We start from the raw sequence: 26,843 nt of genomic DNA, 5'->3' as shown, positions 1-26,843 counted from the left end.
TGTTAGTCCCCTCCCCTCCCCCTGAACTTGAAAGCCTTGTGACTATGAACACGTGTTTTCCTGAGTGCACAGTAGTTCCACCATAATGACATCCAGCTCTTCACTCTTCAGAGTTCCCTACCTCTTCTTTTCACAAAACTATTCTAAATCATTCCACATTTTTCTTCAGTGATCTCTAAAATAATTCACACACACACACACACACACACACACACACACACACACACACGCACACATATACATATATATATATACACATGTACATACATATATAACACAAACACTCAACGACACATATTTTCTGCTCTGCTGTGATTATGTTTATTGGTATTTCATGGCTACAGCTCATATATATTTAAAATTTTATTTTTAAGCTAAGCTATAACTCCCTGAGGGCGGGATGTTGGGTGACTTTTCCAGGGGAAACATGGACAAATGTCTATTTACCCCAGCCCAGGTACTTCTTTCTTATATTTTTTATTTGAGAAAGGAGAAAGAGAACAGAGAAAATGATAATAAAAGTATGCCAGGGCTTCTTGCCACTGCAAACAAACTCTAGACACATGTGCCACTTTGTGTGTCTGGCTTTATGTGGGCACTGGGGAATCCAACCCAGGGTATCAGGCTTTGCAAGCAAGTGCCTTTACCTGATGAACCATCTCTCTAGCCCCAGGCTGAGAACTTCTGGCAGACCAAAGAAACAATTCCACTGCAGTCCAGCTTGGTGAACGGATGAGTTTACTGAGGTCACTTTCAGGTTCCGGAGTGACTCAGAGGCGGATTTAACCCGCAAGCTCACCCCGGCGCATCCTGGGGGCTTCCTGCCCAGCCTGCAGGCAGCTCCACTGAGGAGTTCCCTCCCGAGCAGCTGTTCAATGCCCATGTAACCTGGTGGGGGGACTTTGTGAAGTTTCTAATGTTCTTGATCTTCCTGAGCCCAATTTTCATTAGCCTCCTGAGTCTCTTACCTGTCTCACTCCAGGAGGAAATATTTTAATTCAGAGGAAATAGCTAGTGCACAAGTATAGATTTTAAATCTATCTTAAAATTCCTGGTAGGGGTGGATGGAGGAGATGGCTCAGCACTTAAGGCATTTGACTGCAAAGCCTAATGACCTGGGTTCGATTCCCAGTATCCATGTAAGGCCAGGTGCACCAAGTGGTGCATGCATCTGGAAGTTACTTGCAGTGGCTAGAGACCTTGGCACACCCACTCTCTCTCTAGCTCTCTGATTGTAAATAAATAAAATTTAAAACACTTCCTGGTCGGTTATTAAATGACTGGCTAATGTCTAACTGTCTATTGTGGTTAGATGTGTGCAATGTCTATTGCCAGACAGAGCAATACCATCTATGGTGGTTTGAAGTTTACAAAGCATGGGGATTAAATCATTTGATTTTTGTCTATCCTCTCTGGACAGGAATAAAACGGTAACAGGAAACAAACAGACCAGGAACACTTGAAAAGAGGGGCAAAACTTAGGATATATAAGCCCACATATTCTCATCCAGATATATTGGAATTCACTATGTCGTCTCAGGATGACCTCGAACTCATGGCAATCTCCTACTTCTGCCTCTTGTCTGCTGGGATTAAAGGTGTGCACCACCACCACTCCCAGACCATCCAGATATATTTCAAACTATTACATTTAAAATTTAAAGAAAAGAGAGAGAATAGGCACACCAGGGCCTCCAGCCACTGCAAACAAACTCTAGATGCATGTGCCTTCTTGTGTATCTGGCTTATGTGGGACCCAGTGAATGGAACCTAGGTCCTTTGACTCTTTAGGCAAGTGCCTTAGCTGCTAAGCCACCTCTCCAGCCTTGATTATTTTTTTAAAGATTTATTTATTTATTAGAGAGAGGAGGAGGAGGAGGAGACAGAAAGAGAGAGAGAGAGAGGGAGAGAGCGAGAGAGAGGGAGCATGCCAGGGCCTCCAACCACTGAAAATGAACTTCAGATGCGTGCGCCCCCTTGTGCATCTATCTGGCTTACATGGGACCTGAAGAATTGAACCTGGGTCCTTAGCCTTTGCAGGCATGATCCTTAACCATTAATCCACCTCTCCAGCCCTAATTTTTTTATATGACCTATCTACACTGTTCCTGGATACACAGGATTCAGGTCAATATATCACAGAGACTCTTGTACCTCAGTCCTTACTGCAGCATTACTCACTAAGCTATGGAACCAACCTAGGTGTCCAACGACAAAGGAATTGATAAGGAAAATCTGGTGTGGTTGTTTGAATGTGAATGTATGTCCCTTATAACCTAAGTTTTTTAAAATTTATTTTTATTTTGAAAGAGAGAGAAAGAGAATGGGCATGCCAGGACCTTCAGCCTGCTGCAAAGGCCAGTGTATGCGCCCCCTTGTGGCACATGTGAGACATGGCATGCTTTTGTCACCGTCTGGCTACATGGGACCTGGAGATTTGAACATGAGTTCTTAGGCTTTGTGGGCAAGCACCTTAATCACTATACCATCTCTCCAGCCCTGCAGTATGTCTTTTGTTCTGTTAAGCCATTGTGCCTGAGGGGCACTTCATTGCAGTGTAATTTTGGCTATCTTAACATACCTGTTGGCACCAGGGCCAGGTGTGTGAAGAACTATCATTGAATAGTCTCATAATGTAGTTCTCAGGAGTCTTCAAGCTGGGTGGCCTGGGCTCATAAACACGTACCATTGCTACTTGGGCAAGCTCTTATCTTTCTTCTTTGTTTCTTTTTTTTTTAATTTTTTTTTTAATTTATTTGAGAGCGACAGACACAGAGAGAAAGACAGATAGAGGGAGAGAGAGAGAATGGGCGCGCCAGGGCTTCCAGCCTCTGCAAACGAACTCCAGATGCGTGCGCCCCTTGTGCATCTGGCTAACGTGGGACCTGGGGAACCGAGCCTCGAACCGGGGTCCTTAGGCTTCACAGGCAAGCGCTTAACTGCTAAGCCATTCTCCAGCCCGTCTTCTTTGTTTCTTTATCAATAGTTTGGAATACTAATAATACCAACCTGTTGGGCTTTGAATGTGAGTGTTCACACAGGCTCGTGGGTCGGAATACCTGATTCCCGCACAGTAGCGGTGGTGCTGTGGAGATTGCCGAAGCTTTGCAAGGACGAGCCTCCCTGGAAGAATGAGTAACTGGAGGAAGCGGACTGGACTTTGAGGTTTTATAGCCTGGCTTACTTGCTGTGCACTCTCTGCTTCAGGTGAAGCCGGCATTGAGGGGCTACAGGGAGCGCCCTCTTGTCACAGCTGCTTCCTGTCACGTGCCATGGCAGGAAGTGGTGCCAGCCTCTGCGCTGCCATCCGTCCTGCCACCTTGAAGCTCCCTCTCGAAACTGTAAGCCAAAACAAGCTCGGTCCTTCCACCAGCTACTTTTCTGGTTTTTCGAGGGCTGATCTCACTTTAGCCTGGGCTGACCCGGAATTCGCTATGGAGTCTCAGGGTGGCCTTGAACTCACGGAGATCCTCCTACCTCTGCCTCCCGAGTGCTGGGATTAAAGGTGTGTGCCACCACGCCTGGCTCCATCAGCTACTTTTAGTCACGTGTTTTACCCCAGCAACATGAAAGCAACTACAACACGTGCCTTCCTCCCCATGATGCCTATAGCTCCCAAAAGCATGAGCCAAGACAGACCTCTTCTCCCGTAAGTCGATTATGGAAAGTGTCTTAGTACAGTGTAATGAATACACACTACATACCTCAATTGTGTAGATGGATGAGCTAATTCATGAAAAGCCACTAATAGTGCCTCAAACATCCCTCAATTGGAAGGAGCTATTATTGTTAGTTATAAACTTACCATATTTGGCTTCTTATTGCCAGGTGTGCTATTTTTATTTATTTATTTGTAAGGAGGGGGAAGAGAGAGAAATGAGAATGGGCACACCAGGTCCTCTTGCCAGTGCAAATGAACTCCAAATGCATGAGCCACTTTGCTCATCTGGTTTTATGTGGGGACTGGGGAATCAGACTCAAACCCAAGCCTGTAGGCTTTGTATGTAAGTAAGTGCCTTCAATAGCTGAGCCATCTCTCTAGCCCTAGATGTGCATTAGACTTTTCAGCTAGCTATGATGAGAAATGTGGAATATCATCATTTTGTCACTACACATATTCAGTCACTTGCTTTATTCTGACAGTTACTTTATCAATATAAATAAATAAACATAACTATAATACTATGAATATATTTCCAGTTCTCTGTTTTTTCAATGCCACTGTCATAAGTCATTGCCCCCTTGCAGAGGTAATGCCTTCCTAATTATGTCTTCCTGTACACAATGTTTGGGAGGCAGAATTATGATATTGGGATGAACACACATTTTTGTCATGTGAATTGACTTTTAAATCTGGCTTTGTCTCTTTCAAGTAATGGACATTGGGAAATGTTACTTGTCTCTCTTTTTTTTCAGTCTTTATTTAAAACATATTTTATTTTGAAAGAGAGAGAGAGAGGCAGATCGAGAGAGATACTGAGTGCACCAGGGCCTTCAGCTACTGCAAACATTCTCTAGGTACATGCACCCCCCCTTGTACATCTGGCTTACGTGGGTACAGGAAAATGCCTTAACCACTAAGCCATTTCTCCAGCACTTCTCTTTTTTATTTCTTTACCTATACATGGAATATTTACTTTCATGATTGTGAGGAGAGTATGTGAGATCATTAAGGTAAGGCACTCAATCCACAATTGGGAATAAACTATTCTTACTTTGATTAATTTTCCTCCATTGACTTTGGTCCAAATTATTGCCAATTTTCTTTTCCATAAGTTTAGGCCAGGTCAAATTCCTCTCCTTCTTTACATGCATAGATGTAAAATGAAACATAGGTTATCATCCCATCTCTTACTAGTGCTTGAAAGTCATTATGGAATCTATCAGTGTTTTCCCTGTTTGGAATATTTCACCCTTTTCTCCATCAAACCCTTCTCCTCTTAAGTTCAGGCTCAGCATCACATCCTCTCAGGTGCAAGCCTTCCTCCATCTCTCTGTGCATCTGCTAGCAATTGCTGTGAAATAGCTCCAACTATGCAATTCTCAAAACTGACAGTGCATTTTGGCAGAAGGTGGTCTAAAGTGGGTTGTGTCCGGTAGGAGTCAGGTCCCTTGCCGCACACTTTGGCTTACTTTGTCCGTGGGGTGAGCAGCCAGACAGGCGTGTAGTAACACTTAGACAAGCTCTCCTCAAAGCTGGGCGGCAGAGGCAGCTGGAGCCGAGATGGGAAGCTCTGTGCTCTAGTGGACCTGGCACTCCATCAGTCCCATTTGCCACATTCTGTTGGCCAAGGTCAGTCATGTCAGCAAATCCAGTCAGGGTGGAAGGAACCGTGGCTCCGAACTCGGCGGGAGGAGAGACAGAGGTTCAAGACAAAGGATGCGCTTACGGGAAGACATGAAGAACTGGGACCAAGAAAGCAATCTGGCTTAGGGAGGCAGCTCAGTAGACTAAAAGCTTGTTGTACAGGCATGAGCACCCTAGTTTGGATCCCCAGAACTCATACGAGAAGCCAGACGCTGCAGTGGTGTCTGTAGGGGGGAGCACAGCAGCGAGGAGGGAGGCCACGGCCGGGGAGTGCCCAGAAGCCGGCCTGCCTGCCCGCTGGGCTAATGCAGTAGTAAACAAAGACCCTGGAGGACCCAGCACCCAAGTGTTCCTCTCCCTCCCTCCCTCCCTCTCTCTCTCCCTCTCTCTCTCTCTCTCTCTCTCTCTCTCTCTCTCACACACACACACACACACACACACACACACACACACACACACACCAACCAATGCAATCTACCAAACTCTAGCTAAAATGATGGGTCTTCTGGAGTCTTAGAATTTGACTTCTCTGTTCTTACTATTAAAGATCTCTGTATTTTATTGCTTCTTTCTTTCTTTCTTTCTTTCTTTCTTTCTTTCTTTCTTTCTTTCTTTCTTTCTTTCTTTCTTCCTTCCTTCCTTCTTTTCTTCTTCTTCTTCTTCCTCCTCCTCTTCTTCTTCTTCTCCTTCTTCTCTTTCTTCTCCTTCTCCTCCTCCTCCTCCTCCTCCTTCTTCTTCTTTGGTTTTTTGAGGTAGGGTCTCACTCTAGCACAGGTTGACCTGGAATTCACTATGTAGTCTCAGGGTGGCCTCAAACTCACTGCGATCCTCCTACCTCTGCCTCCTGAGTGCTGGGATTAAAGGCATGCACCACCACACCCAGCTTTATTGCTTCTTTTTTAAAAAAATATATTTTATTTATTTATCTGAGAGAGAGAGAGAGAGAATGGGCATACTGGGGCCTCTAGCCACTGCAAATGAACTCCAGATGCATTCTCCACCTTGTGCATTTGGCTTTTATGTGGGTCCTGAGGAATCAAAGGTCAGGCTTTTCAGGCAAGCACCTTAACTACTAAGCCATCTCTTCAGTCCCTTTATTGCCTCTTTATTCATGTATTGGTTTCTTTTCTTTAATCGTAGCTTGGCCTGAATGTTTGTGTACTTCCAAAATACATGTGTTGAAGCCCTAATCCACAACGAGGTGGCATTAGGAGGTAGAGCTATTGGAGGAGATTACTTCATGGGTTCATAGCCTTCACAACTGGGAGTACAGTCCTTTTGAGTCCTAGGGAAGACCCCTCCCCCTCTACCATGTGAGGACGCCACTAGGAGGTGTCATCTGTGAGCCAGAAGGTGACATCTTCCTGGATACGAATCTCCTGTACATTGATGTTGGGTTTCTTGGCCTTAATAATTGTGAGAAATAAATTTCTATTTTTTTGTTTTTTGTTTATTTGAGGTAAGGTCTCACTCTAGCCCAGGCTGACCTGGAATTCACTATGTAGTCTCAGGGTGGCCTCGAACTCACAATGATCCTCCTACCTCTGCCTCCTGAGTGCTGGGATCAAAGGCGTGCGCCACCACGCTTGGCAAATTTCTATTTTTTGTAAGTTACCTAGCTCATGGTATTTTGTAATAGCCACCTGGATGAACTGAGGGACTATAAACTCTGGAAGACAGACTTCTTTTCTTTTGAGTGTGGTGTGCATGTGTGTGTATATGTATGTATGTTCCTATGTGTGTGTGAGCACATGTGTGTGCTCGTGTGTGTGTGTGCTTGTGTGTACATGTGGAGATGTGTGTGCGCTCATGTGTACATGTGGAGGTGTGTGTGTGTTCGTGTGTGTGTGGAGGTGTGTGCACACGTGTGTGGCTGTATTTGTGAGTGTGTGTACATGCGTGCACATGTGTGTGTGTGTGTGCATGTGTGTGCATACATATGGAAGCCAGAGGTCAGTGTCAGGTGCTTTCCTCAGTTGTTCTTCACCTTATTATTATTATTATAAATTTTTATTTCGAGGCAGGTCTTTCTCTAGCCCAGGCTGACCTGGAATTCACTGTGTAGTCTCAGGCTGGCCTCGAACTCACAGCGATCCTCCTTCCTCTGCCTCCCGAGTGCTGGGATGGAAGGCGTGCGCCACCACGCCCGGCCTCACCAAATCCTTTTGAGACAGGATTTCGCACTGACCCTGAATCTTGCTGACTCACTGAGTCCAGCTGGCCAGTGCATCCCAGCGCCCTGCTTTCTCCCCCCAGTGCGGGGTTACAGGAATGTGCTTTCACCCCTGGCTTTTCGGTAGGTGCTAGGGATTCAAACTCAGATCCTCCTGCTGGCCCGGCAAGCACTTTACCTACGAAGTCAATCTGTCATCCCCCAGACATGAACTGAGTAAACAGGTCAAATAACTTTGAGATGTATCTGAGCCTTTTGCAGAAAGAGATTTGTGGAACATTTTTTTGTCCAAAAATTTTTTATAAGTTTCTCCTAAGTAGAAGGTAAAGAATTATTTTGTGACAGAATCACTATCACAGATGAAGTGAGTTTTAGCAGCAATCAACAAATTAGCTAAGAGAAAAACTTTGCCAAGAAGGAAAGTGGAGGAGCTATTTTATTTCTCAGATGTGAGAGAATAAAAGTCTTGCAGTTTTAGAAAAGGAAATAATAATTTTTCAGGTTAAGAATAAGTTGTACATGGTCAAAGGTCACCATCAAAAGCCCACTTGTTAGCATTTGCTGATAATCAGTGATTACCAGAAGGTTATAAAATGGTGACTTTCTGAGTCTCCTGTTCCTCTGGCATATAAACTGGAATATGTGTGAATAATTACCCCTTTTTTTATTTGCCACTTGCTGTGCGTCCTTATGGGCTAATGAATTCCTTTTTTCTCATTCACCGTTTTATGATCAACAATGGTCATTATTATCACATTTTTTGTTTTTGTTTTTCGAGGTAAGGTCTTGCTCTATCTAGCTCAGGCTGACCTGGAATTCACTACGTAGCTTCAGCTGTCTTATCTGAAGCTTCAAAGTTCTTTTCAAAACTTTAGGCATTAGACAACCAGGAACATTGAATGGTCTCGAGGTATCACTCCATCAGTGACCTGTTACTGAAAGGAAAATGTGTCTTTAAATTGCTGATGGATGCCTGACTTCTCCAAATCCAGATATGTCTGAAATATGCACACATGTCATAGGTCTTCTAGCACATACTTGTAATCCCAGCACTTCACAGGTTGAGGCAGGAGGATTGTATGCTCAAGGTTGGCCTGGACTATTTTATGAGACTGTGTCTCAAAGGGAAACAAAAGGGGCAGGAGAGATGGCTCAGTGGTTAATGTGCTTGCCTGCAAAGCTGAAGGACCCAGGTTCAGTTCCCTGGTGTCCGTGTGAAGCCAGATGCATAAGGTTGCACATGTATCTAGAATTCATTTGCAGTGGCTGGAGGTCATGATGTGCCCATTCTCTCTGTCTCCCTGAAATAAACAAACAAAATATTTTTCTTAAAGAGCAAATGCAAGTTGATATCATGGAAAGACAAAATAAAATGGAGGAAATATTCTAGATTAAAGCACATGAAAGCGGCAGGATAACCAAAGATTAATACATGCTGAAGGACGCTTGTGGAGTAGTTGGAAACTCTGATTATTGATTTAAGTGTAATTATGATGTTTCTCCATTGGAGCATAAGCCATGAGGAAGTGTGTATATATAATTTATTAGGGGTTTTGTTTATTTGACGAAAGCGAGGTAAATGTCTAGCTTCTGAACCAGGATGTTAATAGAGAATGAATGAACTAAAAAAAGTAAAAAGCAATGCTGTGAAGTGTATCACTTTTCACTTTGGGGGAAAATCCCGAATGTTTCCATGTAAACTGTTGGAAGGGCTGGTAATGTAGGTCAGTGCCAGGGCTCTTTCCTAGCATGTGCCAGGCCTGGAGCCCATCCTTGGCACTGGACAAATTATAAAGGCAGCTGAAAGTGGATTTAGAGAGTGAGAATGCCAGTGCGGAGCTCAGGGGTCATTGCTGAATGGCTGGATGATTTCAAGCTGTGCTTTGGGGGCTGGAGAAATGCTCAGCAGGTAAAGTGCTTGCTTTCAGAGCCTAACAACCCGGGCGTGATTCCCTAGCACCCACGTAAGAACCAGATGCAGAACAAAGTGGCACATGCGTCTGGAGTCCATTTGCAGTGGGCTGGAGGCCTGGCGTACCCATTCTCTCTGTCTGTCTCTCTTAAAGCTCTCTATGCTTATAAATAAAGAAATAAATAAATGAATAAATAAATATTTTAAAGTGTGCTTCACACAATCTTGATAAAAAATAAACTTCGATTTTAAAATCAAGTTTTTTTTTTTTTTTTTTTTTTTTTTGGTTTTTCAAGGTAGGGTCTCACTCTAGCCCAGGCTGACCTGGAATTCACTGTGGAGTCTCAGGGTGACCTCAAACTCGCAGCGATCCTCCTCCCTCTGCCTCCCAGTGCTGGGATTAAAGGCGTGCGCCACCACGCCTGGCTTAAATCCAAATTTTAACCTGGATGCATTTTATGAAGTAACATTGAAAGGAACCTGGTTGGGACCAGACTGAGGGGCGTGTGCATCCTGGGAGTTAGGACTGCCTCCTCGCCGCCGTGGAGAAGTTCAAGATGGGTGATCATAGGTGGCTGCTTCCTGAGCAGTGAAAACCCGTCCTTAAGTATTTACTGACCTCCTTTTCTAGGCTCTCTTACAAGTCACTCATTTATTCATGCGGGCACTCCTTGGGGGTGTTTAGCAGGGCACAGTGAACAGAAGAGACTGGGCTCTTGAGGAATTCATAGCACTCACTCGGGGTTCCTGGCCTGATGAGGGACAAAGCCCAGCTCAGTCAGAAGCCTCAGAATTCTTCCAGAGCATCAGGGTGTGTGTGTGTGTGTGTGTGTGTGTGTGTGTGTGTGTGTGTGTGTGAGAGAGAGAGAGAGAGAGAGAGAGAGAGAGAGAGAAGAGAGAGAGAGAGAGAGAGAGAAAGTCAGCCTAATCCACAGACCTCCACATTCATTTTGTGGAACCTCATCTCCACTCAGGAATGTCACATTCCTCTGCATTCCAGACTCCCTTGCCAGTCTCTCTCTCTCTCTTTCTCTCTGGGCCCTTCTTTGCCTCCAGCGGAGGCAGGACACGCCTAAGCTCTGATGTCTCTTTCCTTTTAAAGGGCTCCCTGGAGTGCTCAGGCTCTAGCGGGGGTTGACTGGCGCCTGGGGAATGAGAGCTGAAGGGCTGAATGTCTCTTTGAGATGTGGCCAGGAGTCACTATCAATGAAAGCCCCTTAGCAAGATGAAATGACGCACCAAAGAGAGTGTGAAAAAGAGGTGGCATCTTCTTGGGGGTGGCATGGGGAACGATGCCAACAACTGCTGCAGAAGTGAAGACCCACTTTGGAAGAGACAGATAGTAAGTGGAAAAGAATCCTGGGGGCAGTAATATGTGTTCACGAAGAAAAGCTTTAGACAAACTTGAGGGAAAGGAATGGATGGGCAGAGAAGGGAGCTACTGACAGGAGAGGTTTCAAATCCATCCCCATTTTTCAAAAAACATTTTGTTGGGCTGGAGAGATGGCTTAGCGGTTAAGCACTTGCCTGCGAAACCTAAGGACCACAGTTCGAGGCTTGGTTCCCCAGGTCCCACGTTAGCCAGATGCACAAGGGGGCGCACGCGTCTGGAGTTCGTTTGCAGAGGCTGGAAGCCCTGGCGCGCCCATTCTCTCTCTCTCCCTCTATCTGTTTTTCTCTCTGTGTCTGTCGCTCTCAAATAAATAAATTAAAAAAAATATTTTGTCTAATTATTTGAGATAGAGAGAAAAAGGCAGAGGTGGGTGGAGGGAGGGAGAGAGGGAGAGAATGGGCACACGGGGGCATTTAGCTGCTGCAAATGAACTGTAGACATGTGTGCCACCTTGTGCATCTGGCTTTATGTGGGTACTGGGAAATCGAACCTGGGTCCTTAGGCTTTGCAGGCAAGTGCCTTAACTGCTACGCCATTTTTTTAAAAAAACTTTATTTAATTAGTTGAAACAGAGAGAAAGAGGTATACATAGATAGATGATAGATAAATTATAGATAGATGATAGATATATAGATGGATGTGGATGACAGATGATAAATAGATGGATAGATGGTAGATAGAGAGATAGGTGGTAGATGATAGGTAGATAGATCGATGATAGGGAGATGGCAGATCGATGACAGGGAGATGGCAGATCGATGACAGGGAGGTAGGTAGGGGGCAGATAGAGAATGGGGGCCATCGCCGTTCTGTGTTAGCTTTTGCATCATTATTCAACTTCTCAACCTCTTTGGTAAGAAGACGCTTCCAAGCGCCTTCCAACGAGCTGGCCTTGCTCACGCGTGTTGTCTGCAGCACAAACATGTCAGGGCACAGTCCTTCAGACACTTGGGTCATCTGATAGCAAAGCACCAAAAGAATTTGTCCTTATGAAATACTGTGACAATGGATGGCAGTCCCCGCCAGCCCCCGTCAATGTGTTTGGATGAACCGAAGAAGTTTTTTTAAGAAAAAAAAGAGAGAGAGAGAGAAAAGGAAAAATAAAAGGAAGTTTCATTCAGATAGATTAAAACTAAGATGTCAAGGGTCACCAGATCCAGACACAGCGTTGAGTCTTTGCAAACAGTTAACAAAGCAGAAGAAAACCAAACCAGGTAGTTCCGGCTCTGTGTGTAATAGGGTTACGTCCATCTGGGGTGTTCCTGTAGTGGGTAAGGGGTGTCCCTTCTTTAGTCCAGCGAGCCCTGCCTGCCTCACTGCACGCTCTCTTCCTCTATGGCATTCCCCTCCTCTTCTGGGGACCAGAACATTCTCTAAAGAAAAGGGCATGCTCAGGGAAGTGTTAAAATGGTGCTTTCTGGGCGTGCACTATGTAAACATCCTGGAGTGGGTTGCTGTGTTGCGTTCACCCACAGGCTTAGTGTAATGCAGGGGAAAAGGAATGCTTTTCTTTTTTTGTTTTTTTTTTTCATGGTACCAGGATAAGCTGGTCTTCAGAAAAGGAAAGAAGATCATTTAACGATTCCTCTGAGCAAAAGATTGCCTGACTTTAATATTTAATATCATTATGAGAAGACCAAAACAGAGATTCTTTTAAAAGAGTCATGATGGGCAAGGCAGGGTCTTTGCACGCTGGCGAGAGGCATGAAAACTGGATGCTCTGCCCGGGTGTCCTGCCCACTCCAGGAACTGCAAGCAGAGGAAGATGGATTGGAGTTGGTGGATAGCATTCATATGCATGTAGTTAACTGAGCCCTCAATGAATTATTGGTTTTCCAAGATAAAAGTCATCCAGTTTCGCCTCCAGGAGCCAGAAGCTGGCCTTACATTAAGTACTGAGCTGGCTAACGTAGAGGCTAATGCAGCTGCAGAATTGAGGCCCCTTACTTCCAGAACCTTCCAAGATTATGGGAGAGGCTCTAGTAATGTGTCCCTAGACGTCTTAGTCAAGCTTATACAAGGAGCATATTTTGTTTATTTTTGTTTTGTTGTTTTGAGACAGAATCTGGCATGCAATCCTGACTGGTCTGGTGGTTGCTATGTCTGCTCGGGGTAGCCTTGAACTCATGAGAGTCCCTCAGGAGCCAATTTTAATTGCAATCATGTAAGATTTCTACCTCTTTGCTCCCCACTTTTCACTATCAGATTCTCCTTTGTGCTGGACGCCCTTAGAGGAATAGCGCTGAGCGTTTTTAAGCTGAGGATATATTCAAGAGGAAACTGAATAGGGAATATTCTAATCTGGGTTTTGTGAAATGAGTTTGTGTGGTTTGAACTTTCTCCTCATGGAGTGGACATTCTTTTGGTGGTCCCAGTCAAGGAAGAGCTTGTAGGTGGGACGGCGCAGCCCCACAGGGCATGTGAACTAAGTGTCCAGATGACATTTGATCTAGATGAATTTGTGTAGAAGGAAAAGTTCTTATCTGAAATTGTCAGCGAATTTTGGGTTCTTCATAGTTATAACATTTTTTTCTTTTGCATTTGTCATGTGAAATGTCTATTTAGCACCCCCCCCTATTTTTTGAGACAGGGGTCTAGCTATGCAGCCCAGGGTGGCCTGGGATTCTCTGTTCTCCTGAGTATTGAAATTACAAAGCTTGACCTGCCATACCTGGTTGACAAAGTGACTATTTTATTTTATTTTATTTTTTAAAATTTTTATTAACATTTTCCATGATTATAAAATATATCCCATGGTAATTCCCTCCCTCCCCACTCCCACACTTTCCCATTTGAAATTCCATTCTCCATCATATTACCTCCCCATTACAATCATTGTAATTACATATATACAATATCAACCTATTAAGTATCCTCCTCCCTTCCTTTCTCTTCCCTTTACAAAGTGACTATTTTAAATGTGCAGGATAAGTTAGAGTTTAAAGAGTCTACACATAATGCTTCCCATCCCAAGCGGGCTCAAAGCTTGTAACATTAAGTTTCTGAAAGTTGTCATAGGCTTGGAAGAGAAATGCAAACAGAGGGACGGAAAGTTTTCTGAAATAATTTGAAGACTGTGTTACTTCACTTGCAATTTAGAAAGGCTTCTGGGACATTTAAATAAAACAAGAAATGCAAGACTGCAGCTTAGGACACATTCAAAGAGTTCCTTCTTTTTATTATCTACATTTATTTATTAAAGAACACAGAAAGACTCAAATGGAAATTAATGTGATATGAAACAAAAGCTAAGGCCGAGCACAGGCATCGACAGAAATTATTCTGACATCAAGGAGCACTGTGTAATTTTTTCCCCCAAATCATACCCAAATTGTAATTCTTTAAGAAGAAAAGGGAAGTTTTGAATAGAAGTAATGAGCAGACTCCTGAATTATTTGATAATCTAATTAATGTAGAGGACTGAATCATCTGAATACATAAGAAAAAGTTTCAAATTCTGGCTGATTTGAGACAAAATTCTAACATTGATGAAGACAGTGCAATACACTGTTATTACATACCTGTAATACATTAGAAACTAGCTAATTAATGCTACCAGTTCAGGGGACGCTTAAGATTACTCAAGAACACTTGAAATTCTTTTCCCCCACCCCGAGGGAGGGTCTCACTCTAGGCCAGGCTAACCTGGAGTTCACTACATAGTCTCAGGGTGACCTTGAACTCCTACCTTTGCCTTCCAAGTGTTGGGATTAAAGGTGTGCGCCACCATATCCAGATGAGAACACTTGGAATTCTTGTAACCTTAAAGCTGTATATAAAAAAATGATGATTTTCCCAAGTTTCCCCAAACCTAAAAAAGTTCATTACACCTCTACCAACAAGTAAGACATTATTTTTTAAAATATTTCATTTATTTATTTATTTGAAATAAAAAGAGAAAGAGGGAGAGAGAGAGTGAATGAGTGAGCGTGGATGTGAGGGCCTCCTGACACCAAAAATGAATTTCATCACATGCATCACTTTATGCATCTGGGTTTTTGTGAGTCCTGGGGAATGGAACCCAGGCTATCAGGCTTTGAAAGCAAGTGTCTACAGCCCAAAAGACCTCATTCTAAATCCTCTCCAGTGGCCAACTGCCAAACAGTCATGTTTTGAAGAATGGATCAGAATCTTTTGGATTCAATTATGCTCATAAACCTGATGCTTTAAGTCACAGTGTGAAGAGATGCTCAAAGATGTATATTTTAGAAAGATGCAAAAGCAAGTATCACAGACATGCCAGGCAGTGACCTAGAAAAATTGTATTTAAATTGTATTAATTGTAGTTTTGCTTTATAGCATTTATGAATATTGAAGAATTTTTAAGTGTTGCATTTTTTCTTATTTTAGCTAGGTAATCACATTAACATCATTTATTTTTTTCTTTTTTCTTGAAATAGTTTTATTTAGTTATTTGAGAGAGACAAACCAAGAAAAAAAGGCTGGAGGGATTGCTTAGTGGTTAAGGTGTTTGCCTGCAAAGCCAAAGGACCCAGGTTCGATTCCCCAGGACCCAGGTTAGCCAGATGCACAAGGGGGCACATGCATCTGGAGTTCATTTGCAGTGGTTGGAGGCCTGGTGCGCCCACTCTCCCTCTCTTCCTCTTTCTTTGTCAAATAAATAAATAAAAATAAAATATTAAAAAATAACCAGAAAGAAGGAGAAGAAAGAGAGAGAGAGAGAGAGATAGATAGATAGATAGAGAGAGAGAGAGAGAGAGAAAGCTGGGACCCCTGACCCTGCAAACAAACTCCAGATGTATGTGCCACTTTGTGCATCTAGCTTTACATGGGTACTGGGGAATTGAGCCCAGGTCACCAGGTTTTTGCAAGCAAGCACCTTTAACCAATAAGCCATCGCTCCAGAACCTAAAATTCTTTCTCTTAAAGAGGCACTCCAAATTGTATAAGCTTTGGGTCCTTTCCTACCAGTGTTTAATCCAAAAGACATTGTCAGATGAATATCTTTTTTACCCCTGAAAGATAAGAGCTTTGTATCTGCTCATTGGGTTATGGACAAGTCTTTGTATCTCCTGGGACCCTGTCTTTGGGTCAAGTGAGCTGGAATAATACTTCTGCCTGTGTCATTAGCAGCCTCAGGCAAGAGCTTTGCCTCAATCCATAATGCTGTGAAGTCACCCAACATCTTGTCTTGTTAGAACATGGCTTCCTGTATCTAGAGCTGGGAAGTGCATTCTTTGCAACACTGAGAAGAGGAATTACACACTTCGTGAGCCTGGGCTGTCTCTGAGGCAGTTCTGTTGGGAGGTCTGTAGCACACAAGGGCAAAGGCTGTTTGTGAGGAGGGCGGAAGTGGGTGCCAGAAGGTGTACTGGTGGTTCAGACTTAGGACTCCAGCAGCTCAGGAGGCCGAGGAAGGAGGGCGTCACACTCCAGACACTCCTGGATTTTGAAGCAAGTTCAGAGCCAGCTTGGTTAACTTAGTGAGACCCTTATCCCAAAATAGAGAGGAGGCTGGGCATATAACTTAGCAGCTCACTGGCTTGTCTAGTATGTGATCCAATAATAAATAAGTAAATAAATAACTAAGAGAAGAGACGTTGGTCTCTCTGACAATGAGTGGTACAGACAAAGGACATCCCTTTTCACTTTACAAACTGCATGCTCCATGGATAAGCTATTCCAGTGTTAGAAAAACTACTTAGGAAGGTGGCTGTCATCAGAAAATCCTTAATATTTATTGAGGGACAATCAGTTAGTTGAGAAGACAAGAATGACACCTAAGAATACAATCTCAGCTGAACCCATGAAAATGCCTTTTTATGACAGGTCGATCATGGCCATTTTGTGTGACTGCCCATTTCAAGTGATTACAGTAACATACCACCCCACACAAATAGCTATGGGGCTGTTACTCTTCTCTTTGAGGGTCAGTGCTTGTAACAAGGACCCAGTGTCCGATTTGGAATGATACTAATCTCTTATACCTGCGAGACAACAGGCGGGAGGAATCTCAATCATTGGGTGATGGTAAAGCAAACTTCTGTACACTTCCGCCTGTAAGGAATGGAACCAGAGGGGTGTGAGGGCGAGGTGCCATCTCCCATTTTAAAATCCTTGGAATCATGGGCTGGAGAGATGGCTTAGCGGTTAAGCGCTTGCCTGGGAAGCCTAAGGACCCCGGTTCAAGGCTCGGTTCCCCAGGTCCCACGTTAGCCAGATGCACAAGGGGGCGCACGCGTCTGGAGTTCGTTTGCAGAGGCTGGAAGCCCTGGCACGCCCATTCTCTCTCTCCCTCTGTCTGTCTTTCTCTCTGTGTCTGTCGCTCTCAAATAAATAAATAAAAAATTAAAAAAAAAATTTTAAATCCTTGGAATCAGGCTGGAGGGATGGCTTAGCGGCTAAGGCACTTGCCTGCAAAGCTAAGGACCCAGGTTTAATTCCCTAATATCCACATAAACCAGATGCTCATGGTGGGACATGCATCTGGAGTTTGTTTGCAGTGGCTAGAGGCCCTGGTGCACCTGTTTATTTTTTCACTCTCTCTAATAAATAAATAAAATTTTTAAAAGTTCTTGGAATTTATCAGCAATCAATCAGGCTTGGTTGACTAAAAACTATGCCTAGCGAAAGTGGGACTTGAAGTAGAGACCCTTGAAGGAGAAGGGATACTAAATGAGGAGCAAAGGAAACGTAGACATGCATTCCTCACTCTATGCTCGCTTGCAAAAGTGAACCCACTGCAGGCATGGTGGCTCACGCCTGTAAGCCCAGCGCTGGGGAGCTGGAGACTGAAGGATTCCTGAGGCCTATGGCCTAGCTGTCTATCCCAATTGGTGCGTCCCAGGCTCAGTGAGAGACCCATCGCATTTGCCTTTTAAAATAATTATTTGGGAGAGAAAGGGAAAGAATGAATATGAATGGGCATGCCAGGGTCTCCTGCCTTGGCATCCAGCCTTATGTGGTTCCTGGGGAACTAAGGCCTGGCCTGCAGGATGTGCAAGCAAGTGCCTTTAGCCACTGAGCCATCTCTCCAGCCCTGCATTTGTCTTTTGATGAGTGCCTTTAAAATAACACCCACATTCCAGGAGAAGCCTGGCCAACACGGGGAAAGGAGCTTGCGCTGAGGCTGAGCTCCGGGTCTGCTCCTGCGCGCAAGGGCAGCGTCGCAGCGCGCGCGGGACCGCGGCTTCTCAGAACCGCGAGCAGTCAGTGTCTCTCACCAAAGCGGTAACGGATGGGCATAAAAATGATGCATGTACCGCAATATTAACATTCAAATAACACCGCAGATGACAAGAAGGGCTATTAAATCCCAAACAATTTAAGAAGGAGAGAAATGGATGGATATTTTCCTTTTCCAAAGAGGCGAGGCTCGTCATTGCTATAAAATCGTTTCATATGGGGAATATTCACTTGTGTTTTCATCTTCTTTTCTCAAGATCTTTAAATAACAGGAGCCTCCAAATGAAAAAAAAATCCCCAAGTCAAATCCTCTCCTAGCTGTCAGAAATCCACGCACAGAACCCGTTGCCATACACAGCTCCAGCTAGGCTTGTTGTCTGTTATTTCGCGGTCAGCTTTTCCAAATAGACCTTAAGCTCCTTGAAGGCAAGAAGCTAGCCTTCGACTTGAGCGCCGCACAGCCGAGGGCGATCGGAAAGACGCCGAGGCACGGTGGATGCGGGCTGCGGGCTGCGGGCTGGGGGGAACCGGGTGGGAGTGGTCTTCACCTGCAGCCCGGCCTCCCAGCGGCTTCCCGCAGCCGTGCGTGGCGGCCCGCGGAGCTGGCGGGGGAGGGCGCCCCGTCTCAGCGCCCCCCAGCCACCCTGCTCCCGCTGCAGTTCCCCGCGGCGGCCAGCAGGAGGTGCCACGCACTCGGGTTAAGCCTTGTCACCCCCTGGTTACCCCCACTTCCCCCGGCACATGACGTGAGAAGCGGCCTCCGCAGGAGCGATATAGGGAGCGTGGGGGTGCGTGTGTGCAGGGGTCTGGGGGTGGGGAAGGGTGGGTGGGGGGTATACGTGTGTGCAGCCAGAGGACACAGGAGGGCGCGTGCACGCAGACCCTGTTTGGTGGGGTTTTCTTTTCCTCCCATCTGAGCTCGTGTGCAAGAGGTAGGTGTGTGTGTGTGTGTGTGTGTGTGCGCGCGCGTGCGCGCGTCACGTTCCTGGGTGTGAGACCCAAATCCAGACCAGGCAACCTGTGATGTCCCCGCCCTCCCCGCGTCGCCGGTGATTAACACCCATTTTTCTTCTTACTGTCCCCCTCCACCGATCCTCCCTTCTCTTCCTCCCTCCCCATCCCTCCCTCCCTCACCCCCTGGCTCCGAGCATCACCAGCTGGATTCTGGGCTCCTGTCTCGACCCCCACCCCCTTTTTATTTTTAATTTAATTAATTAAATTTTTTCTTTTTTTGAGAAAGGAAGACTCTTCCCCCATCTACCCACCCACCCAGCCCCCTTTCCAAAACCTCTCCCACCGGGTGTGTTCACCTCTAGGAAATCTCTAGTGTGGGGGGGGGGGAGGGCGGGAGGAGGGGGAAAGTGCACGGGGGAGCGAGACCGGTCCTCCCTCCAAGCCCCGCCATCCAGCTGTGCGGGGCGTCCGAATGCCTTGCCTTTTGCTTTGCAAAGAAGAGCCAGTGAACTTCAAATCCAACCCCCTCCCCCCTCCTCCCCCACCCTCCCCGCCGTCATCCCCCCCCCCCATCACCACCTCCCCGCCCGTCCTCCCGCCCGCCCGCCCGGGAGACCGATCATTCATCTTGCTTTGCCTAAAAGGAGAACCCTCAAACCTTCTCCACCGGCCACCCTCTCCAGAGCCTGCGGCCGCGAGGGTGCAGGGAGCCCGGTACGTAGACGCACGCCGAGAGAGCCAGCGAGCGAGCGAGCGAGCGAGAGGAGAGGCTCTTTGGGGGCTCCGGGTTTTGGGGGGGACATCAGGCAGGTGCAAGGTGGACCGGCCACCAACCTGGTGCTCCAGGAAAGCTCGAACACCCAGAGGCACCCCGCACTTGCCAATTTGGAGGTGGCTTTTTTTAAAATCAGGAAAGGTGTTTTTTTTTGGGGGGGGGTAGGGTGGATTGCCTTTGATCTCTGGGAGGGGGCGGATCGCCGAGGCCTCAGCCCCCCGCCCCCAGCCCTGCTCCGCGCGCGACCCCCGCTCGCCGCTCGCTCCAATGGACTCTCTCTGCAGGTGAAGCGCGGCCGGGGCGCGTGCGCGCGTGTCAGTGTGCCCCTTCCAAGAAATGCCCAGTGTGCACCCGGTGCACAATCGGAGCCCATTCAGCGGGAGCACCCCCCCCCCAAGCCCAGCCCGGGTGGGAGGAGAGGCGCGGTGGCTGGAGGCGATGGTGGGGAGAGGCGACGGCCGCGGGGCCGCGGCGGCGGTGCGGCTGGGCCGGGGGCCGCGCTGGCTGGCCGGCTAAGCGGGATGCTGCCTCGGCGCGCGCGCGTGTGCGCGCGTGTGTGTGCGTGGCCGTGGGGCCTCGTCTCCCTCCCTTCCTCTCCAGGAGGTGGGGGGGCTCCCCACTTCCCCCCTTCCCTCTCTCCTCTTTCATTCAGGTTGGCTTTCCTACCTCTCGCTCTCAATCCATGCCTTGTCCCAGGAATGGTATAGCCAGACCTTTTTTTTTTTTTCCTGAATTATTTATAGATCGGTACCAGCTGTTTTCAATTCCTGTCGTGTGCACGCTGTGGGAAATGCGGGGTTTCCTCCCCCTTTTCCTTATAACGACTTGATATCTTTTTTTTTTTTTTTCCGGCATGCATTTTGCTCACCTCCAGGGGACACTGGACTCAAACCCTGACCGCCTCTTTTTTCCCCCCCTTTAGGAAGGGGACGCTTTGGGAATGACCATGTTCCACAGAGGGACGGAGCCGATGCCCTGCTTCTTCACACAGAGCTTCCTCCACTAAAGCTCCGAAAAATAAAAATAAATCAAAATTTAAAAAAAAAAACCGTAATTGCCAGAAGACTCATTAAAATAGATTCCGGCCACTAACCTCACATGCATATGGAATCATTACTCTGGATTCTGAGTGTGAGTCGTTCTCCACAACCTGAAATTACCTCTGAATTAAATCCTTTTTCTCTGAAATTTGCAACTCTTCAAGACACAAGATTACCACCAAATTTACGGTACACTGGATTTTAAATTCTCCTCAGTCCCTTTACCCTCTGTCTTTCCTATGTGGATATGCAAGCGAGAAGAGGACCCTGGACACCCCCAACATGCTCGCTCCCTTAATCTGCCCGCGGTCTAGAGGTCTGGCTTCTACAAACCCAGGTAGGACACATTCTATTTTCTTTTCTTTTCCTCACCTGGGGTAGGGATTCCTCGTCTTATCTGTCTCTTCCAGGCCCTCAAGTGGATCTTTTTTTTGGGGGGGGGGGGGAAGAAAAAGAACACAGTAATCAAAATAACACTGTCTGGGGAAATGGGTTTCTAAGACAAAGAGGGAGACCCTCCTGTGTTATTTCTTTTCCTTTCTTTCTTCAGAGCGCTTTTGGGTTTGGGGAGGTGGTGGTTGGGGGTGCTGGCAGGCACAGAGGAGGTTGGAGGGGCGCAAGGGGTCTAGTCTACACCCCGACACAGCCAGCCAGAAGACCTGTATGATTTTCTAGTTAAACGGCACGGTATTCACCCAGAGCTAATAAAGCTAGATTTGTTTTCTCTTATGAGATCTAGATTTTTTTCTTTTCCAAGCTGGCTTTTCCACCTGCCGCCTTCACTCCTGTCCACTGTGCTGTACCTTTCTAGGCACCCTTGCTGTGCCCCAAGAAAAAGGAAAATAATGATCAGAATTACTGTGGCTATTGCTTTGAAATCCACTTGGTGTCTAAAGAAAGGCTTGACACGGGGCCCAGAGATCCCAGAGGTCTATTGCAGAGGGTCAGGTCTAGAGAGGAAACAGGCTGGTTTGAGAACACCTGAAATTGAAGGATGCTGCATGCTCAGGACTTTAATCTTAAGCATAGAAAGGAAGAATTCTGTCAGCATTCTGTTTTTCATTTGTATTTTTTGGTGTGCTATTATTTTTTTTTTTTTGAGCTGTAAATTTCTCCTTCTGTCTACACATCTATTTATACCCACACATCCTCCAAGCAAACTGTTACTTCCACACTCTTGCAAAATGGCTATCTTGCAGAGTTCGGAAACGCTCTGCATGTGGAAGGGTGCAGAATTCGACACGTGAGTCTTTGTGTTAAACAAAGAGCTGGGCTGTTTGCATGCGTTCGTCTTGAAGCCTCAAAAATCGAATTGATATTTTGATCGTTTGCCCTTCTCGTCCATTTTTATGATATATCAAATGTGGTTGGGCAGCATTTTAATGTGCTTCAAAAGGGAAATAGCAGGAGAAATGGAAAAGACTTGGCTAATGACTCTTTGGCTAGTCACTTGGGCAATCCAAGAGAACTCCTGAGAAAAATCTGACCGTGCCAGGCTTGCGGGCCGTGATATTGAGTGCTGGCTGCTCCCCTGCTCCTCTCATGGAACACCCCAAACTCAGGGCATTCAAATGCAAGAATTAGGTTGGGATAAAGGTCTTCAAGTAATTGATAAATCAAGGATCCTCCTTCAAGTATGTTCCCTACCCAAATCTTTGTTGGTTTTTATTTTTCCTGGCATTTAAAAAATAATAATCCTTTGAAACAATCCAAAAATACTAAAGGTCTGCGGGAAAAGTAATGGCAGGTTCTCACCTGTCATCATGACAGTAGACAATAGTTCTTTATTGCCCAGCCAGGTTGGATGTCATCCACGTTGGCGGCCCCTCTCCCCCAGGGTTCGTTCTTTGGAGACTTCCTTGCTGGAACACTGATCTGTGACCGGAGGGCAATGAGAGTGAGAGTGTGGGATCCCGGCTGGAAGGGTGTTCTCACTGCAGTCTACAAATAGCTGAGGTTATTTGGTGTGGACTCACCTGAGAGACACCTGAGCTCCATCTCCATCTGCTCCCCTTTCAAGTGGGAGGAGCACTTGGCTTCACTCCAAAATAGCACGGAGGTATAGGCCAGAGAGGCAGCCCATGGGATGGGCGAAGGGAGGGAGGTGGCCCTGAGGCCCATGACTCCTGCGCATCCCTGTTACCTATGACAGTGTTCAGCCCGAGCAGACCCTTGAGCCTGCTCCTTGGGTGATAAGGTCAACGAGGAGGCCTTTGGACAGTGCCTTAGCCAACTGCCCCATTCCGAATTCAGTTCGAGCACTGACTTAGATTAAGCCACATTCCAGACTATCATCACTTGAGGACTAGGCAGAGGAGGAGAGGTGAGACAGGGAAGGCGCCGAGGAAGGGCAGGCAAGGAAGGCGAGAAAGCTGGAAAGAGAAAAGAGAAGTGTTCTCTCTGGAAAATGCTCACAGATTCAAGGAGGAGTTGCCACAGGTGGCCTGTAGCTTTTTCTTGACAGCCAAAGCCACTTGGGGACCCTGTTGAGGAGGCTGTCTTGGTGAGCATGCCTGCGAGGCTGTGACTCAGTGGTGTTCTGGGTCTTTCTGGGGCCATTGTTCTCCCTCCTGCTCCCTCCTACATGCGAAGCTGACTGGGTTCTCCCCCTTTTTTCTCTCCTCTCACCCTTGCAGTGCGTGTGACATGGGAAAGCAGTAGGGCTGCTGGTGGGCAGAAGAGAAAATTCAATTACAGTCAAAGAGCTTCCATGATGTGTAATTAAGGGGAAAAATTAATAGGAAATCAGGACTTCTTGGGAAAACATGGTTAAGGATGTCAGTGTGGAGATTTCAAGGGGAGCAGGACACATGCGATTGGTTTGATCCTTGTGTTCTAGATGTGGCAAAGACTGATGGATCTGGGAACCCAGGCAATACTGCAGATGCCAATAGGCCAGAAGAACTGGTATAGGGTGCCATGGGATTGTCCCGTCTATCTCTCCCGTTGGTTCCAGCTCAAGAGAGTCTGCCTGTCTGTAGCATCCAGCTTTGCTACTGGATGTATGTGATTTTTTTTTTTTTTTTTTGTCATGGGTGGATGCAGGCAGAGAGAATAAGTAAGGAGAGACAATGACACCAAAGAGAGACAGATTCCTGCCGTCCCTACATTGCACAAAGGGTACTTAAGAAGGGCGACCTCTTCCGGATGGGGGATGAATAGCAGGAGCTTGACTCAGCGTTCCTGTTCAGCCTCCAGAAAGATGGGTTCAGATCCCAGAACGTTTTCTTAGACTGTCAACTCCATGCACCCAGCCTGCGTAGAGAGGGGCAGTGGCCACCTGCATGACCAGGGCACAGGGGCAGATCCTGGGGTGGTGGAGCGGAGCGGGTGGCGTGTGGCAGGAAGAAACAGGACTCAAGAGATCCAGTCCCTGGGCCACAGTGTTACCTCATGAAACGTTCTTCTAGTTCCTCCATGGCTGTGATGGGTCTGAGGCAGGATTCTGTTTCTCTCCATCTTCTTGTTCAAGAATCGAATGAGGGTGACCTCTTTACTGTTGTTATTAGGCAAAAATGTATTAATGTTTAAGGGCTATGGACTGCAGAAGGACGCAGGAGAAAAGACAAATTAGATGGGAGGAAACCATAGCCAGAACCCAGCCTCCAGAAGCTGAGGAATAGAAAGGAATCCATGGTTGACCCGACCGTCATGTATCTTGGAAGCGGCTGTTCCGAGTGAAAGCCCTCTTTGTTTAACAACGAAGACAGGGATAACTTAAGTGCTCATCTCTGATGTTGATGGTGTCAAAGAGAAAAAGCTGAGAGAACATAGTTTAAGTTTTCCTTTTTATTTTTTCCCCATTCCTTCTTAAGAATTCTAGAAATGATTTCCTTTCAGTAGTCACCATGTGCACAACTGGATACAAGGATACTCCTTCCCTGTAAATAAACATAGATCAAAAGAGTTCCTGATGTAATGAATAGTTCACATTGATTAAAGTGCATCTCCTCTTTGTAACCACAAGAAGAAGTCTCCGGGGAGAGTAGATTAGTGGTTGAATTGATATGATCCTCTGAAGAAGGACGGACAGAGTGTAGTCGGTAGAGGGAGCGCACAGAGCTCCGAGCTGGTGGTACTCCATTCCACCTGTAGCTGCCGTCTCTCTGTGGCCACCGCACAGAACATGCAGTGGCTGGCTGGACTTCTGGGCATTAGCAAACCAGAGAGGTGTGCTCAGGATCCTAGAGCTACTTTCTTGACATTCTCTTATGTTCTTTCCACCTTTTCCCGTTTCCCCACTGTTGGCAGGGAGGAGACCTAAGGCCTGTGTTTTCCTCTTGTTTCAATTCCCCATGACTGCCCCAAACCCAGTGATCACGTTCTCTCCTGCCCTTTATCAGTGTCTGGTCATATTCCTTAAAATGCTCTTTTCTAATTTTGTCTAAGATGCCTTCTTTCCTTCCCTAAGGAGTGTTGAGCCCCTCAAGGACGCACAGAGAAACATATTTATCTCGGCACCATTTGACTGAGCGTGGTGACTGGCACATAATAGTATTTAGAAATCAAGTGCATGAGCAGACAGGGAAGTGGAATCCTCAGGAGTCAATGATGCTACTTGTGTTTTGGTCTGGTGGATAAAGAAGGGTTCATGTTATGCTGTGAGGAGAAATCAGGACACTCAAGTTTCCGGGCGCGTCAGAAGGCATCTTCTCGGACCTTCTCCCTTCATAGCTGAAGACGCTGAGCTCCTGACATAGGAAGTGACTGGCCCAAGCCATGTAGATCCTTACTGCTAAGCTTTGTGCAGTACGCCCTGATTACAATGAGAGGCTGTGCTTATGAGTGGATTTCAAATGGCTACACGGGCACTCCTCACACTTTCCTTTTGTATGCAGGAGTCCACCAGGATGCTGAGAAAACAGACATTCTGATTCAAAAGGTCTTTGGGGTGGGGGACCGAATATTCTGAGTTTTCATGCCAGAGTTGCTGGAGCCTGAGTCTCAGGTTTATGCCTGTAACTGATTATATTTCGTGGTGACTATTAAAGTTGTCCGTGTACCTTCGTTTTGTCTTTTCAAAAATCTAAAAGAAGGATATAGATTTATATTTACTCATTTCCTGATTTTTTAATTCTTCCACTCAAATACATCTTTTGTCTCATTTCCTTTTATTTCTGAGTTCTCTTATTCTGATCTTCCTTTTAATTTTTTTCTTTTATTTTTTCCTTTCATTCACTCCTGCGTTTTAGTTTTTTCCTTTTTTGTTTTTATTTGTATTATTATTCACAACATATTTCTTATGGATACATCATGTGTTGGTACCCTCTTTTTCCTCGCCTCTGCCCCCAGTCCACTGGGGATGCTCCTCAGTGGGGTTGCAGGTATCCCCATGGGGTTCTAGGTTATGCATTGTGGGAGCGGCAGACAGTTAATTTTTTTTGGTGGGGGGAAGGAATGCCCAGAGGGGCATGATACTTTAATTAATATTTCTGGTCCCTGCAATACTGCTGTCTTCTCTAAATTTACTTTTTAATTTAATTTAATTTTTTTCTTTGCTCCAGTAAATATTTGTTAGGAGCCAGTATTCACCAAGCATCGTGTGGTGGGAAAGAAGGGGCCCTGCACCTCCGGTAGCAGCTAACCTGGCTGTTGGAGATACAGGAGGGAGGCTGTAAGGAGCGGGGAGATGATGCTTATCTTATTCCTTGAAGAACAAGTAGGAGATCTTTTCAAACTTTTGTTTCCTTCCTTCCTTCCTTCCTTCCTTCCTTCCTTCCTTCCTTCCTTCCTTTCTTTCTTTCTTTCTTTCTTTCTTTCTTTCTTTCTTTTTTGAGGTAGGGTCTCACTCTGGTCCAGGCTGACCTGGAATTCAAGATATAGTCTCAGGTGGCCTGGAACTCAATGCGATCCTCCTACCTCTGCCTCCCGAGTGCTGGGATTAAAGGCGTGCGCCACCATGCCCGGTTTTTTAAATAAACTTTTTTACTGAAAACTTCCACAAATATAGACAGTCTACCATGATCATAATTCCCTCCCACCACCCTCTTTCCCTCCTCCCAAATTCCCCCTCCACCGAGCCCCTTTTTCTTCCCAACTAGTCTCTCTTCATTCATGGGAGTTTTGAAGGAGGGTGGGGGAAGGCCCAGGATAGCGAACCCATGGAGGGGAAGATTGGTGTCGAGGGCAAGTCCTGTGCCTT

The 26,843-nt window shown here is 46.2% G+C and overlaps 1 protein-coding gene across 5 annotated transcripts in view; it reads left to right on the top strand.

The window, feature by feature from the left end:
• The window catches only part of Grin2b (glutamate ionotropic receptor NMDA type subunit 2B), a 632,026-nt gene that overhangs the window by 61,694 nt on the left and 543,489 nt on the right, over positions 1-26,843 (top strand). Inside the window, exons 1-3 of one of the 5 annotated variants that reach the window (XM_045139702.1) lie at positions 18,847-18,864; positions 19,531-19,600; positions 20,584-21,038. The gene's annotated coding sequence lies outside the window, so the exon portion shown is untranslated. Of the gene's footprint in view, positions 1-18,766; positions 18,865-19,483; positions 19,601-20,289; positions 20,314-20,583; positions 21,039-26,843 lie in introns of those variants that run through there. The other 4 variants (XM_045139703.1, XM_045139701.1, XM_045139705.1 and 1 more) reach the window with 4 other exon arrangements.

The sequence above is a fragment of the Jaculus jaculus genome, chromosome 23 (genome assembly GCF_020740685.1).
Source record: "Jaculus jaculus isolate mJacJac1 chromosome 23, mJacJac1.mat.Y.cur, whole genome shotgun sequence".
NCBI lineage: Eukaryota > Metazoa > Chordata > Mammalia > Rodentia > Dipodidae > Jaculus > Jaculus jaculus.
The sequence above is the reverse complement of the archived record's forward strand: the minus strand, read 5'-3'. Positions and strand labels throughout refer to the sequence as shown.